The following is an 18502-nucleotide window of genomic DNA, read 5'->3' as shown; positions in this document are numbered from 1 at the left end:
AACTTGTTTGTTCAGGTGAATGACAAACAATGTGATAATATTGACTACACCTATCTTTACTATGTCAAATTGTAGTCTCAAAATCAGTCCAAGGTGTCAAAAAAGTATAAGATGTCACCGGTATGAAATGTCATTCTACTAATTTGTTGAAGGAATTTTCTTATTGACACACCTAAATGTGTTAAATAATTTGTAACCTTACTTTTTTGTCTTAGTATTATACAATTTTTTTTTTCAATGAGAGGTAAATAGTGTCATTTCACAAGTGTACTCAAAATTTGTGCCGACAATGACACCTTTTTATACTTACATAATGATATCACTTTCAAATTATTTTTGAAAACCCTTTTATATCTTTAAATTAAAGAACTTTTAAGAATAAAACAAAAGACTATTAAAAGAAGGTGTCAAATTCTATATATCATTGTAGATGTGTCATTCATACATTTCCTTTGATGAAACTTTATATTTACTTTCAACCCACATTTGTACTTGTTGATGTAATTTTGCAGTGTCAATTAGATATTTTCTCATGGGAAAGATCTCTACTTGGTGGTGTTTCCTACGCCTTCTCATAGGGCACCGTGAAATGATGCCTCAGCCCCCTGGAGATACCCAGACATGCTCCCCCATTGGCCTAGACGCTTGTGTAGAGATCATGTGACCAAATAGAGATCTCTTGCCCTTTTCTCATTTCATATGATAATACATTATGTAAATAATATAAATGTTAAAATTAAATTATGGATTTTTATTTTGTATGAAAATCACATGCAATTATTATATGCTATAAGAAAATTAACAAATAATACCAAAATGAAATGATTGTTCTTTCATTCTAGCCATGAAAAATTGGGGCATTGGATTTGTACCCACACCTAAGCAAAATTATCTTCTATGGTTCTCTGCCTGGTACAGTTCCCTAGTGCCTCTAATAAGAGGGGATGGACTCCACCCGGACAATATGTTCAAGCAGGGAGTAAGGTAGTCATTTTCGCCCCCTCAACAATTGTAGGAACTGTATCAGGCAGGGAACTGTCCCGTAAAGGTGAGACTGACTGGTCTTAGGATTTCCTATATATTTGGTCTATTAGAAATGAATCAGACAAGACATTTCTTCAAATGACAACTGGATCCAAGTTGGTTTTTAACTTTATAAAAAGCCCAACTGTTTTTTATTTTTTTTGGTAATCTATAAAAAGCCCAACCAAACGTTCCTGGATTCTCAAATATAAATTCATCGGGACCACAATCCACAACCCCTTTAAAAAAAACAAAAGCAAAAGGTAAATTTTGATGAAGATATCTAGATATCGCAAACTCCCAAATCTCTCTCTCCTTTCCTCCTATAGGAAAGCTAGTGACGTGCCCAATTCTCTCTCATTCTTTTTTTTTTTTATTAAAAAAAATTTGGGAAAGGTTTCATACACGGTCGTATAAACCGTGTATGTGAAAGAGTCTCTCACAAAGAGTTGGAAAAATCATAAATCCCCATCCATTAATTAATGCCTTGAAACTCCCACCCTCTCCTCTCAGGTTCCTGATCTATAAGTTCTTGTAAGTATCTCCTTAGAATGTCGACAGTTGTCTTGTTTTAATCCTATGGTCAAAATGGATTTCTAAACTTCATGGTTCAAACCCAACCCTCTTCTCTCTCCTCTCACACTCCTCTCTGGTGGTAACCTCTCCTCTCTTCTCCCCTCTCTTTCTCTCTCTCTCTCTTTGCCGGAATAGAAGAAGGGTAATAACAGTTGCCTCCCCTGCTAAAAACCTCACAAGAACCATCCCTTCCACCATCAAAAATCTTAAGCAACTCACCACAATCCGCCTAGGTTGGATCTTTTTATGAGATCCAAATACAGTGATGAATGGAAATTTAAAGCTTCAGTCGAAAGTTAATGGTCAGATGAGAGACAGTAACCTCTTCTTTTCATCCAACAGTGTGTGTATTGGATGCAAAAGCTTCAGTCACTACTTGCTTGTCTATGCCGACTTCCACTTCATTATCTCTCTCCTTCTCTACCATTTCTTTTTCTCCGTCCTTCGCCCATCTCCCTCTTATTGCTTTTCTAGATCTGTAATCTGTCGATACCCAATAAAGAAATACCAGAGAACGAGATAGTTTGCAGGGCCCTTTTACAGAGTGTTAAGGAGAACTCATCACCATCATCTTCACATACACTAACCCATAATACCTCATCATGCCATCAGGTGCAAAGAAGAGAAAGCAAGATAAGAAAAAGAAAGGAAAGGCCGCCAACAACCATTCCTCTTTTTACGGTTTCTCCTATTTAGTTTTTTGGGTTTTTTTTCTGTCAATGTTTTATTGGATTGATTTCACTTCGTTCGTTAATTCAATTAGTGTTAGGAATTGATGATCTGAAAACCGATGAAGAGAAAGAGAGTGACGGTGGTGAAATTAGTTCCCCTACATCACAGCCAGGACATCGCTCATTAACGGAGAACGAAGAACAGGGGGAGGTGGACAGGCAGGGTTGAGATTCTCGTACTTCTGTATCTGTTGTTGTCACCAATTCTAAATCCATGGAAGTTTCCCGAAATGGCGCCGGCAACGGCGAAGCGGAAAATAAGCAAAAAGAGGCGACTATTATTACCCTTCTTCTGCTCTGGCAGAGAGAGAGAGAAAGAGAGGAGAGGTTACTACCGAAGAGGAGTGTGAGAGGAGAGAGAAGAGGGTTGGGTTTGAACCATGGTTAAGTTTAGAAATCAATTTTAACCGTAGGATTAGAATAAGACAGCTGTCGACATTCTAAAGGGGTACTTACATGAATTTACAGATTGGGGAACCTGAGAAGAAAAAAATCCCTCACGTAGACGGTTTACACGACCGTGTACAAAACATTTCCCCAAAAAAATTTATATTAAAGAGAAGATGTACATACACAATCCTTCGGGTACTGGAGATTCTTGTGACCTATAATTGCCTGATGGGCAATATTGCTAAGCCAAAAAATTACAAAATTATTCTTGTTTAACAAAAAAATTGTATCACGTACAAAGGTATTAAGTTCAAGACATTAGGGGAGAATAACCCACGACCAAGCATCCTTGAGAGGTTGAGGTACAAAATCGAGCAAGTCTTTGTTTGAAACCCAAATTTCCTTCAAATGTAGATCTATTGTGTTTGTTTGGTCAATGCCTATCATTTCTGACTCCAAAACATGGTGCGCTAACATATATCCTGCAACTGTCAAAAGGACACGACCCTGTATCAAGATGCAAAAAACCCAGGCTGATGATTCATTGATTCTACACTTGATTCAACCATTTCTGTGCATAATAATATAGGAAAGTGAGTGAAGTAAATTGTTAACATCAAGTTGAGGACTAAACATAGAATTTAGCTCATCTCCAGGGAGGCATGCGTCCAAGATGTTGTCAAGGGGCATCCAACGGTTGAGCTATGCCGCACACATCTTGGCGCATGCCTAGGGATGTGTGTGGCATACCCCAACAGCTGGCAGCGTCCTGGGTATTCCCTACTCCCTGGAGACGATCCTGATCCCTAAACATATGCCCAGAACAAAGATAAACATTCCTATAGTGAAAGTAGATTTTGATCCGCATGTCCCAAACTCGCAATTCTCTCTCTTCTTTTTTTTTTCTTCTTAAAAAATAATTGCCCCAAATAAGAAATAATGGAAGTGTAGGACCATGATTGCAAAGCCTCGCACGCACGTTCCTGCTAAACCAAACCGGTTCACTCAAATAAATATTGGGTCAACTCTACTCACGTTTTAGTTTCCTCTTTTATCCAAATTATAATAATCTATAGGACATGATCTTCCCAGAAGAGTATATCTGTAGTTCTTTAAATAATAATTATTTTTGTAGTACTCCATTTCATATTCCAAGAAAAGATTTGCTCCCATAAAATTAAAGAGAGATAAGGATTTAATAATTAATTAATTTTTAAGAAAAATAAAATAACTATTAAATTTAGAAAATTTTTACTTGACCTATCATTTTTTTTTTTTGGTTGAAGACCTATCATGTTAGTTGTGGTAGGAAAGTGATGTGGTATAAGTCCAGGCCATTTGCAATGTTTATAATTTTAAAATCAAATTCAATTATGTATTCTCTTGATATATTTCTATTGTTCTATTGTACTATCAATTATTATTTTTTAATTATTTTGTATTTTTATTAATTCTGTATGAATTGAAACTTATGTTATGTTTAGTATGCATTCTAGGTCGATTTCACATTCTCATATAATAAAAAAAAATGGGAAAATTACATCCTCCTCCCCTATACTTTACTATAATTACACGTTCTTCCCCTTGGTTTTCGCACCTTACATACGATTCCCCTGTAGTTTTTAAAAAATTACTAAAACCTCCCCTGCCATTAGCATCTATCTGTTAAATGTTGACGTGGTATAATTAATTTTTTTATAATGCCCAAACTGACCCTGGTTCATTGTGAGATGACCCATTTACCCTTTTGATTTAATCCCAAACTAACCCTTGGTCCATGTGAATAGACCATTTTACCCTCCCTTCATTTCTTCTTCTTCTTCTTCTCCTGCAACCCCTTTCCTGCCAATGGAACCCACCAAAATCCACTTCAATGGATTCAGATTCATGAAGTTAATGGTAAGATCCACTCTGGAGTACAGGGTGAAGATCTCACGGACTCTGGAGATCTTATATCTAATCTCTCCTCTGTCATTATCTGAAACTGAAGAATTGTGAAGAGATGGAGGAGTAATTTGATGGTGAGATGGGCCTCCCATGGATCTCGTCTCCTTCAGATGCAGAAATACTACTCTATAGCCGATGTTGCCTTGGAACTTAGGAAGGTTGCGGGGAAAAAAATGAAGATGAGAGAGGAAAGAGAAAAAAAGAAGATTGAGGGAGCTAGGGTTTTTTTTTTCCATCAAGAGGAGGACACTTGCAAAGCGCAAACACTGTTCAGGTCGTGAATGGAGCATGGACAACTTGTAGTGAATCCTTCACAGAGTCATTTTCGGAAACACCAGGCTCTGAATTATGAGAACCACTAATGGATGTTTCTTGAGTTCCAAGCTGAAATGAGAAAAAGCAGGGGGAAAAACCGAACAAAGAAAAATGAAAAGATTTGAGTCCCAACCCAGAAATTAAAATGTAGGCAAAAAAGTTGAATCTGAAAACTATGCAATCAGATTATGAACATGAATTATTTTGCTCATTCCTGTAGTAAGAATTTAAGAATTAAATGAGACTCTTTCCGGTTTTTTTTTTCCTTCTAGTTTAAAGCAGAATTTCACGGAAAAACTTGAATTCGTTTTGCATTTCAAATTCTCGAAATTAGAGATCATCAACCCATCGGAAGTTAGAACGATCAGCGTCTTTTACGACTGATTCTGTTTCCTTCTTTGGTGGTGGAGGAGGAGGAGGCGGCAGTGGTGGTGGTGCTGGCTGTGGAGGAGGAACATAATGGGTGTTTTAAGGTTGAAGATGATGAAAAGGGTATCATTGTAATTCTACTTGTGGTGTTTTAGAACAAGGGTAATATTATCTTTTCAAATCATTAACTAACAGCACCCTAACACCGTAAGCCATAAGGGGTCAAAATGTAAGGTGGACAAACCAAGGGGAGGAATGTGTAATTAAGGCAAAGAACAGGGGAGGAATATGTAATTTTCCCTAAAAAAATTGTTTTTGTCATTCAAAAGTACAAAATCAACCTAGAGTGCATTCCAAGAATGCATACCAAACACAATATTAATATGTAAGTATAGGACAAAGGTTTTAGGAATCGGTATCAGGATTGGTTAACATTGATACCGATGCCTGACTGTGAGTATGTGGTTGATACTAAATCGGTTATATAGTACCGTATCAATATCTTTGAAGGCAAAAATATTCGAAGTAGATAAATATGTATCTGATACGGTATCGGTAATACCCGTTCCAACACTGTGAACTAAAACCCTCTCTATGAGAACTTGTAGTCTATTTATCCACAAAATTTTGCCCCATCCAACTATCCAAACTACAACATGGTATGTTGTCATGTACTGTCCACCTACAGCCATATTAGGTAAGCTTAACATCTACCATGTGATAGCGTAAGTGGGCTCAAAGTTAGTGGCATGTAGGTACCAAAGTTCCCAATTCATTGAGTTTCACCCAAAACCATACCTTATTATTATTCTTTATTTACTTTTTTTTTTTGGGGGGGGGGGGGGTGTGGTAGTAAATAACTCATTTATCGGTGCGAGAAGAGTGCAAGGTGTTTAACTTAAAAAAATCAGACAACCAAGAAGTGGAATTAGACCTTTCCTTCCTACTCGTGCAGGACAAAAGTAAGTGGACTATGATGGAATTGTGGAAGTAGCTAGCGTTAATTCCCATTTGGGAAAAAGAGAGAGCTTAAATAAAATAAGGGAAAAAGAACTCTCTCTGGGAGTGTGGCCTAAACCACCACTCCCATGAGTCTATCTCTCTCCTCCCCATTTGAAAACACAAAGGAAGTGTGGAACATAGTAAGAGAGAGAGATATTTGTGGCATAGCCTACACCATAACTAAAAGAATTGGGATCCATGGAATCAGTCGATTCAGATCAGAATTGGGATCAATCGAATCGACTGATACTGATTCCCACCATTCTATATTAGGGTTAGGTGGATCGGGTCTAGTGGGGGTGATCCGGTGATCCAATATGGATTGTCCAATCTACCTGATCCAACCGATTCACACCTTTAAAACTTAGAAATCAGATCTGCAACTCCATTTTCGACCTTGACTGCACGCAGACCTAGTTTCTCTACCGATTTCCATTGGAATCTCATCATTTTTGGGGGGCCTTACTGTTTTTCATAGTACATTATATCCACAAGCATTGATCTCTCATAAAACACTTAAGTTGAGTTTAGTATGCATTCGAAAAAATCATGCCAAACGAGCAGAAAAAATAATAATAATAATAATAATAACAATTGGGTCTGCTCAAGCTCACACCATTTGATGAAGCATCTTCCACGTGTCGAGCTCGCAGACTCGAATTGTAAAGGCATTGCATAGGATTTTTATCCCCATACAACGACCCTACCTTATCATTCTTGCAAGATCATACCTCCTTAAATTTTTAACATATTTAGTAATGATACTTTTTTAGATGGAACCTTTATTTTATTTTCAAATTCAAGGAATTTAGATGCAAAGTAAAGTGAAATTTATTAATAAAAATGAAATGATTTGAAGTCAGTGATATACTCATGTGGGATAAAGATTATAAAGTTCCATTTTTAAGTTCAAAATTTTCAATTCTCCCCTTTAATTTCCCTTACAACCAAATGGAGCCCATAGGAATAATATGATCTCTATTATTAGGCTCATCTGACGCTAGGCCCAGCTTAGCCAACAACCTGAAAATACAACCGAGCTTGTCCATTGTAGGCTGCATTTGAGTGCCCATTGGGCTTTCCGGCCCATGGAGACATCAACAGAGAAATTTTTGGTTTTTATGTGTGTCTCGAATTCTTGTACCCGTTTCTAAGATTGACTTGCTCATATATTTTTTGTGGCAATCCGAATGAGATTTTTTCTTAGGTCTATGATGGTAGTGGAGGGCACGATCAAACCCAATGGATCGACCCAAATTGAAAGGAGTATTTATTTTTTATTTTTGTCTTGCTGTGTAAGCAAGTGAAACAAAGTGAGATTTGGGTATTTTCGAGTTAGGGTTTATGGGTGAGAGTTCTTGCTGCCGTTTTGATATTCTTGAGAGATTTCCATTGTATCTCCTTCCATTACATAGTGAATCATCTTCAGCATCGCCTACAGACATAGCACATTACATTGGTTTGTGAACCACATTAAATCTATATGTCATCTTTGATCTGTTTTGTTTTGGTTCATTTTTCTTTGTTGTTTGCTTCAACATTGACAAATATTCTGTTTTAGGCATTTTGTGTCATTAGTAGAATGCTCAAAGCCGTGCGCTATATTTGATGGGTTGGCCCAGCCCATTCCCTGTTGACCCGGGTCAAGCCCTGGATTTAATTAAATTGAAAGACATTATGGTTCAATTAGTGTGCGATCTAATGTGATCTCTTACAAGGTTTAAAACCTGAAATCGGGTTCAATCTCTACCGATTTTGATTCGGATTATAATTTGTTAGGAATCTATTTATTATACATCGGTAGCATAGTATAATAAATAAAGTCGTAAAAAAAAATTAATGGCGGTAAACCGATGTCCCACCCACTCACCTCAATGTCCACAGAAAAATTGGGAAGAACCCTCATTAGTATCTCATTTTCTGTTGCGACACTTACATAGACAATTCTTTTATTTTAGGCTGTCATTCCAGTTTTCGGTTAAATCCATTAATTACTTTGGTCTAAAATCCATTGCATTACATATAATGCAATAAATATGTATAAATTAGTAAAAAACTATAAATAATAAAAAAAAATCAATTAATCACATATCAATACATTTTGAGTTTATACCATTGAACAAGAGAAGAGAGTCAAGGAATTGAGGCTTTCTTATTGTTTTAGATTATGGATTTACTATTTAGTTTTTTTTTTTTGTTTTTTGATGAAAGGATTTACTATTTAGTCAACCCCGTTTCTAAATGAACTGATTTTATGATTTTTTAAAAAGCAATTAAACTCGCCAATTTTATCATTAATCGGATAAAAAATACCGAGTCTTTTTTGACTCGTACCATTTATGATCCAGTCTCGTCATTTTTTACCCTGACCTAGTCTACACGACTCTTAACCAGGTTTTCCAAAATTTGACTCGACTCGGGCGACTCGTCCCAATCAAAACCTAGTTTTCCAACTATGCTAAAATCCACTCTGAATTTTTAATACTCATAATTATATTTATTTATTTATTTTCTACTTTCATTTTTTTTTCTTTGTTTAAAAGTAATATTATTATAGACTTTATACCGATAAGACTATTTTAATCTTTTTTTGCGAATTAAGCCTATATTAATCATGTCTACCCTTAGGCTATATGTACATACTTGATTTACTTAAGGCCCAACCATTAGATTAGTTAATCCATTTTCAGTAGCCTAACTTTATTAATGTCTAGCCCATAACAGTACCTAAAACCCACATGTAAAGCCCATATGTACATAGCATGTTATATTTATGGGGAACAGAAGGCTGCTTGGTTGCGCCCCTACGCCGAGAAATATGGGTGGTAAAAGACCACCCGGATCATTATATGCTCCATTTCCTTGTCCGGTCCATTTCCCCAAGTTCCTCTAATAGGGGTCAGAAATGACCACCCTACCCCCTGCCATAACACATTGCCCGGGTGGAGTCCACCCCCACTTCTAGAGGCACTTGGGGAAATAGAACAGATAATAGCACTTTAATTTCATTTATAACTTAGGTCCACCTAGTGGTTAGTTAAAGCCCATATAGAAAGCCCAAACTATAACCCAATCCTTAGTGAGGGTGTATCATCTTCTACCTCCAACTTTTTTCATCTCTCTCTCTCTCTCACAAATCAGTGGCAAGGAGGCCACATCAACAGCCCCTTTGACCACAAACAAACCACAAAAGGGAGGGGAAGGGGAAGGGAGCACCTAACTAACCGTGGCATTGGGCAGCCACGCACGGGAGCCCTGTGCATGCTGCCTGCATCAGCTACTGGTGCTGACAACTACTCACTCTCTCCTCTTTCCCCTCATCTTCTCCTTCTTCTCGTTTTCTCTCATAAATTTCCCTTCCCATTTCTGAATTTTCCAAAATAAAACTCATACACAGAAATCAAGACCTACCTTTTGAAGAGTCCAATCTCCTCTTCAAGCTTTGGCCCTTCAAGATCCTTGCTCCTTGCTCCAAATTTTAACCCTCCAAATTAGCCAACACTCCCTCTTTCCTCTCTTATTTTCTCCTTTCTTTTCTCTCTTCTTGGCCTGTTTATTTTGCGGGGACCTTGGGGTGGGAGTCACTAACAAGTGGGTCCCAAATACTAACGGAGTGAGAAATAAAATAGCAAAATGCGGAATAGTTATTGTTAATCCCATGCCTTAATTGTTTGGATAGAATGCTAGAGAGGGGTGGGGGGGAAGGTGAGATCGAAGTGAAGACCAGAAAAGAGAGGTGAGAAGAGAGGTATAGTTTCTCTCCTATAAATCTCCGACAATGGCCGCTTCTAGTTTCCCAAGTCCAACAATTTCTGCCCTAGCAATTCCTGGTTCACCGCTTCTGGTTTCGCATCCTTATCGGTCTCTTCATCGGATCTCTCCTTGAACTCGAGCATTTTGATAATACAATTGATGTGCAAACTCAAGAAATTGATGGCTAATCGAGACTAGCCTAAAAATGAACTCAAAAATTTCGTTGTGGAGAGATAGAAGCAACTATTTAGTCCATCAACAATACAACTAATACCCAAAAGGCCGAGCTCCTTAAGAATGGGAACCTTATATACTCACAAGGTGAGATCCCATGGCAAAACTTTGATTTTCCTACTGATACACTTCTCCCATGGCAACCCTTGAGTAGGAACAATAAATTGATCTTAGCTAACGGATAAGGAATGCATTCTTTAGGATATTCTAATTTTTATTTTTTATTTTTTATGATATCAATATAAAGCTCACTTGAAGAGAGCTTGGTTTCAGATGGGTGCGAATGCAGAGAAGGCGGTTGCAAAGAGTTCGATTGGGTGGAAGTTTAGACAAGGGTGTTGATTGTGATGGATGCAGAGGCGTTGGTGTTTTAGCAGATGGCTTTGTGATGCTCCAACCGTTTTCCCTAAATTTTCAACAAAGTCCCACCGATTTTGCAGGATTTTGTAAAGGGGTGGGGTGGAATAAACCGTCGGCCATGTAGGTTGACAGTAAAATGTGACCACCAAAAAGTTGTCGAGCCAATTTTTCACCCCTTACAAATAAACGATCGAAAATCTGAGGAGTGGGAAAGTTCGTACAACTATTTCACCCATAAGTCCTAACCCATCAAACTCCTTCTAAACAAACGGGGCCTCGAGATAGCAACACAAGGAAAGTAACATATGTACACAATCCACCCATCTTTTATAAAATTTAAAAACCAAGGCACTCCTTGCTCATTCCTAACCTCCCCCTATTGCCCAGTGGTCTTTAATCACCCCATTCTCTTGGTTGACCAAAAACAATCCCAAAAACCCACATGCAACCAAATTTGAACTCTTGAACCCAAACAAACCAATTGCACTCAAATTGATCCATTGATATAAAATTAGCCCATTAGTTACGGCCCATTTCAAGTCTATATTCCTTTCTTTGGGCTGGCCCTTGCCAAACCCCATTCTTTAACATAGTCCTAAGCTAACCCAAGTGATAATATTTAATTTATACTTAGCCTAATTAAAATATTTTAGGTTTTATGGTTATTATGGCATTAGCCTTATATATGTATCTATCATAACCCAAGGCTATACTTTCAATACTATATCAAAATAAATTAAAGAGATGACTATTAAGATAAATCTTACTTAATAGTCTGGTCTTACCAATCAGGGTTGGGCTAGTCCGAGCTCTTGTAAACCCTGCCAGGTCTAGGCCAGGTCGAGGGTTTATTAAGCCTTGACAAGGTCGGACTGGGCTTGGACTGAGTTAAAGGACCTTAGGGTTGTGCTAGGGTTTAGAGCAAGCCCGACACGTTGACACCCCTAAATTTATTGAAAATTTTGATTAACAACAAGAAGAAGATCTTTAGGAAGAGCATAGACCCAATGATGCTGCCTAAGGTAACAGACAACTCATTTTGAGACAGAGTGGACACTGCTATTGGCAAAATGATTTACATGAAAAACATTAATAAGAACCTGACAATGGTGGCAATTTTCAGTGGAGGCAATAAGGGGGGAGAGGAAAGGCACCTTACAAGAACGTGACAATCAAACATAATGGTCACATGAGTCATTTCAGCCTGCCAGGTTGAGCTAAATGCCATTATGATAGTTAGAGCTTCCCCCACTATAGCACGTATCACCACAAGATGGTCAGATGCAATCATCTGTAAGAGCCCCAAGTGGTAAAAAAAAACATATGCGATCCCCATAGCTTTGGGGGGAGAGGAGATTGTTGCATCTGTGAATATAGTGAAGGACCTATCTGGGGGAAGGAGGAGGCCTATTACCCGATTGTGGAGGATCTTAAGCATGGGGGCGACAGGAATCAAGGAGAAGGCTTCATCCACGTTTCTATTAACATCTTCTAGCCATGTTCTAAAAGGAAGGATGCTGGATTTGAAGACTCTAGTGTTTTTCATCTTCCAAACCTCTCAAACAATAACGACATGCGTTATGAAAACTCTAGATCCAAATATGCTGCCCATTTAGTGATCCATGTAAAGAATGACAAATTTGGGCTTACTGTCGACCTCATAGAAACTGGAGAAGCGAATCATGCCTGTTGAATCAATGATCAATAGAGGAGTGCTTGCTCCATAGTTTCTAGAGTTTGCCCACATTTGGGGGGAAGAATTAGATATAACAATGTGCTTTTGCATTAGGTTGACCATCACTCCAATAGCACCTAAGCACGCCTTCCAAAGAAATGACTGCACCTTGGGAGGACCCTTTGAGTTTCATAAAATCTTCCAAACAACTTTTGGAATGGATGAAGCTTTTGCAGCCGACCGAGAAGATGGAGGCACCAGAGAAGCCCCAAGACGGTACATCAAACAAACCGAGAAGACCCCTCTTGGGTGAGGGCCCCAAATAAGCCGGTTAGGGGAAATTGCTGAACTTAGGGGGGGGTTTAAGGATTGCTTCCACATCTAGCCGAGAGAAAAAAATCCCTTAGCATGTGCAGGATGTCCCACTGGAAATTTGGGAAATCAGATCAGACACCCGACTAATAAAGCAATCCGGAGGTCCAGGGGAATGCGTCTGTACCCTTGAAGCACAGAAATTCAAGGATAATCCCAAATTTGAATAGAACTAACATCACCAAAAACCCACAAAATACCTTGTATAAGAATATTTCTGCCATGTACATTACTTCTCCAAACCTTAAATGGCTTATTTCTCATCGAAGCTTGAATGAAATTGCGTATCCTGAAAGTAAATACCAACAAATAACTTTGCCCAAAGAGACTCTCGATTAGTAAGGACCTATCAACCCAACTTTGGAAGGAGAGCCTGATTTTGAGTTATTAAATCTTTAAAACCAAGGCCCCCATCTAGCTTTGGTAAACACAAGCAATCCCATCCAACCCAATGAATCTTCATATCATCATTAATTTGCTCATATAGGAATATTCATTCAACCTTGTGTATATCATCTAGCAGACCATTTGGGAGTTTGAAATGTGACGTAGGATATAGGGGGTTGCAGTCGCTATTGATTTAATAAGTACCTTTGTCCCTGCCGGAGATAGAAGCTTCTCTTTCCATCTTTCAATTTTATTACGGGTTAACACATAAAGACTTTGTTTGGTTGCACGAGAAATTAAAGGGAAGGTAAGTCTAATTTTTAACCCTCTCCAAAAAAAAAAAAAAAAAAAAAAAACTCTAATCATTACCCTGTATGATTATATTAATAATTCCAAATCATTCTATATTTGGTTATTAAATTTCACTTTACTTTGCATCCAAATCCCTTGGATTTGAAAAGTAAAATAAAAATTACACCTAAAAGCATCATTACTAAATATTGTAAGTAATTTAAATAGTTATTTAATTATGTTGGGTAAAGACGTAATGTTAATAAAATTCCCCTTTTAGCTATTCAAAATTTTACTTCTTTTCGAAACATAGTCAAAGGCTCATAGCAAAATGGATTTAGAACCCAACAATAAGAGAACCAAATTTGAATGTAAGCTACTTTAGTTTCTTTTATTTCTAGATAAATAAGCAAAATTTTATGGTGTAGCAGCCGAAGCCTGAGAACTGCCATATTAATGTTGTTTCGGACCTCATTGATCCTAGATCTCGACAGTGGGATGTTAGCTTGATTCAATCTTTGTTTTACCCTTCAGATGTGGAGGCTATTATTCAAATTCCTCTTAGTATTTTTCCAAGTGAGGACAAGTGGATTTGGGGAGCTTCTAGGGATGGCCGGTTCTCTGTTAAGTCGGCTTATCGCCTCCTTGCTCATATAGAGGAGCAGGAAAACTTGGCTAAAGCTTCGTCCTCTAGAAGTAGACAGTGGGACCATATCTCTTATCAGGTTTGGAATCGAATTTGGGCTATTCATACTCTACCTAAGATAAGAAGTTTCTTGTGGAGATCTTGTAATGAAGCGCTGGCTACGGGTTCTGGTTTGCTGGCTCGGCAGATTCGAAGTGATCTGAGTTGCTAGAGATGCAGTGATCCTTCTGAATCTAGTGACCGTGTGATGCTTGATTGCCCGTTCGCCCGCAATGTATGGTTTGGTTGCTCTCTTCAATTCTCCCCCCCCCCTTCAAATCCTAGATTAGCCGATTGGATTCAAGGGTGGGGTGTTTGGTTCCAGCAAGATAAAAAGAAAGCCCGCCTTGATCTGTCTAGAGTTGCCTTCATTTGCTGGTATCTTTGGCATGCTCGTAATGAGATGGTGTTCAATGGTAGGTGTGGACTCCTTTTGAAGTTATTGAAGTCGCGAATAAGGCTTTCCTGGAATTCACCTCCGCAAATGGGGTGATGGGTGTTCAACCTGATGTGAATGCCGAGACCTAACCACTGCCCCTGCAGAGATGGGAACCTCCTACGGTGGGTTTTGTTAAAATTAATTGTGATGCTGCTCTTCCTAGAGGTAAATCAAAGGGTGGTTTGGGTTTGATCTCCCGTGATCATACAGGAGCTATGTGTAAGGCGCGGTCCATTCCTCACAATTTTGGTTCCATCATTCAAGGGGAACTTCTTGCTATTCGGTTTGCTCTGATGGCTGCCTTGGAGTGGGGTTTTGAGAAGATCCTCATTGAATCTGATAGTAGGCAAGCTGTGCTGCTTATCGAGGATAGATCTTCCCCTTTGTTGGAAGTGGAAGACCTGGTTTCTGATATAGCTAGGCTGGTTCACTCCTTTACTTTTGTGACTTTTTCTTTTGTTCCAAGGACTATGAATGTTGTCTCAGATGCCCTGGCTAGGAAGGCTCTGTCTCTGGTGTGTGTGACAGATTGGCCGGATTCCATTCGGTGGCTTCATGATCTCTGTGTGAGTGATGCCACTGCTTCAACACTTTCCTCTCAATAATTTCCCATTTACCAAAAAAAAAAGAGGGAAATTTACACATACCACCCCTGAGGTTTGACGAAAGGATATTTTCACCCCCTAGGTTTGGAAAATTCTGCGTACCCCCCTGAGGTTTGCAAACGGTAACAGATAGGTCAATTCCATCAGTTCATGACTAACACTGTTAAAAAATAGACTTGAACTGACGGAATTACCCTTACAAGAAAAGGGAAAACAAAAAAACAAAAAAAAAAAAACACCTGCAACTCATCTTCCCCAATCGATTGGGGAAGATGAGTTGCAGGTATCCCTTTCCCTGGAGTGTAGATGTATCATCAATACCTGTAAGAAAACAAAATGGGCATAAATCCAAATGAGACAAAAAGAGTTTCTTTTTTTTAATCTAAAAATATCTAAATGAGATTGAAGATAGGTTTCGTAAAACTCTCCGACATCAATTGAAGCTGAATCGTCTTTTTCTCTACCTCCATCTCTTTAATTTCTTCCAATTTCTCAAATCTATAGACTACCTAATCCGTTTCATCAGATAATCCTTCATGGGAGGAGAAGCAACAGCGGCAACACTTGCTCCAGGTTTTCGATTAATTTGGTATTGGGATAAAGTGAAGAACTAACTAAACAGAATAATGGATTAAAGGCGACCAAAAGACAAGATTCAGAAACGAAATTTAACAAACCTAAGAAGAGAAATTTTTATAGGGTTTTCATATCCGAATGATTAAATCACGAAATTCGACTGAAATTTTACGCATTGCGAACTCAAACACGGTTCATCTTAATCTTTGTTCTTGATTCAAGATTTCAAGACTAAAATGCAGGACAATCAATATGTAAGAACCCATCGCAGAGTTTTCCAAAGCTGGGGGGTGCGCAGAATTTTCCATATGATTACAAACCACTACAGGATTTCTTCTGCAACCTTTATTCGATATGTAAGAATTCTCCTGCTCCTATCTTATGATTTTCACTGTTTCGTGACCCATTTATATCTGATCTCTGATGTGAACTCAACGAATGAAATGTGTGGTTTTTCCAAAATGAAAATTGCGGAGTAAAGGATGATTTTTTTTCTTCTCTCTTCATATGCTGGTCCTCAACAGCTTTGACTGAAATTGCAATTCCAATATGGATTTCCTTTCTCTCTCTCTCTCTCACACACACAGTCTTCCTTCTCTTCCTCTAAAATCAAAGTCTATATAGTGTAGAGACTCCAGAACCCATTGCTTTCTTTCTCTTTATCATCCTTTTAACTCAGAAATTGCAGAGTTGCTGGACTCAAATGGAGCTTTGATCAGAAAGGGCATGCAGGATTTGGGGGTTTTGGGGATTTAGGGTTCCAAACCAGAAACCTAAGATTGGGTGTGAAGCTGGGTTGATTCCACGGGAACAAAGGCATGACAGATTTGGGGGTTTGGATATTTAGGGTTCCAAACCAGAATTTTTGTCCACATACTGCAGTTACTTGCAACTCATCTTCCCCAATCGATTGGGGAAGATGAGTTGTAAGTGTTTTTTTTTTTTTTCTTCCTTTTCTTTTCTTGTAAGGGTAATTCCGTCAGTTTAAGTCTATTTTTTAACAATGTTAGTCATGAACTGACGAAATGGACCTATCTGTTACCGTTTACAAACCTCAGGGGGGTACGCAAAATTTTCCAAACCTGGGGGGTGGAAATATCCTTTCGTCAAACCTCAAGGTGGTATGCGTAAATTTCCCAAAATTTAAAATGAACTGACAAAATTGCCCTTGGAAGAAAGAAAAAAACCTGCAACTGAGTTGCAGGTATCCTCAAAAGTCTGTGGATTCGAATGTCAAAAGTTAGAGAAATGTTTGCAGGTTTTGTAGGTGGAGACATAGAGGTGACAAGAAGGGTTGCAACGATTAGTGCGAGGAAGAAGATGGTCGTTGTGGGCTGTGGAGGTGTGAAGAAGGTAGAGGAAGAGAACCAATCGAGCAAAGAGAAGGGAGGCTCTTGATATTGCAGCAGTAGCAGCACATCGGCGGGGACTTTCCGAGTCGCAGCGGTGACGAGGTTGGACGAATGATATGGTGGCAGCCGAAGAAGACGATGCCTTAATTTCAATTCCACGAATTGCAATGGTGCCCCAAATCGTTTGGTTTGAAAGCAGATAACCTCACCAAACCCATTTTTTACCAGGTTCAAAGAACATCAAAGAAGCATTGAAGACTTAACTTTCCTTGTTTCCTAGTGCTTCAGAAGCTTCATGGTTCCAACACCTCTCTCTTTCCACTGATTCCCTTCCTTATCAAATCGATAAAGTTTTGCTTTTATGCATACGAACAGGACCGATCGAAATCGAAAAATCAAACAATCAGATAAATTCACCGACAATATAAATAAAAACTCAATCAAAAAAGGAGAAGCTCGTTAATAAATCAAAATGACGCTATAATACTAATCGATGAACGGAAGGGTATTGGAAGAGAAGTGATTACAAGTCGAGAAGGACATCTTCTTCTTCCTCTCCAGTGGTAACAACAAATTCTTCAAGCCTAACGATTGGAGCAACCTGAGCTCCTGTATCTTCGTCTTCACTGGCTGCAACTTCTGTTGCCTCTTCCTCTCCCTCCTCTTTGCGCTCTGCCTCTTTACTCGCCATGATCACTGCAAACAACAACACAGTGGAACTCGGGAAGAGAGATTCTGACTTTTGAGAGAATGAGAGATTGGGAGAGAGAATTGAAGGCAGAAGATGGGTTTTAAGCCATACAAACCCTATTCTTCCTAATAGCTACAGTTCCTCCGTTCCTCAAAAATCTGCTAATTGTTTCAATCCTACTTCCACCAACCCCTCTGTAACCTATTAAATTGGTAAAAATTGAAGACAGAAGTTATAAAACTTGTAGTGCTTTCTGTATGAGAGGTTCAAAAATGGGAAAAAGATGGTACCTCAAAAAAAAAAAAAGTATCAAAAAAACGAAAAAGATGATACCTAGTGATGAGCAATCGATGAACATTGAATGAATTGATGGGCAACGAGGTTGCTTTGTGTGCGGTTTCTTATACAGAGCACACTCGCAGGAAGATCGTGACCGCCATGGATGTGGTTTATGCTCTTAAGAGGCAAGGCAGGATCCTTTATGGGTTTGGAGGTTAGGGTTTTTCAATATCTGTGCTCGGAAGCAGAGGCTCGGAATCTGAATCTCTGTTAAGTATATCTAAGCAGTAGTTTCAGTTCTAAAGGAAGGAAGATTTGTTTTAGGATACCTAAGTGGGTTGCAGTTTTTTTTTTTTGGGGAGGGGTATTTTTGTAATTTTACCCTTTGATTTTAACACTGTTAGTCATGAACTAACGGAATGGGCTTAGTTGTTACCGTTTGCAAACCTC

The sequence above is a fragment of the Telopea speciosissima genome, chromosome 5 (assembly GCF_018873765.1).
Source record: "Telopea speciosissima isolate NSW1024214 ecotype Mountain lineage chromosome 5, Tspe_v1, whole genome shotgun sequence".
NCBI lineage: Eukaryota > Viridiplantae > Streptophyta > Magnoliopsida > Proteales > Proteaceae > Telopea > Telopea speciosissima.
This window is presented reverse-complemented; position numbering follows the sequence as displayed.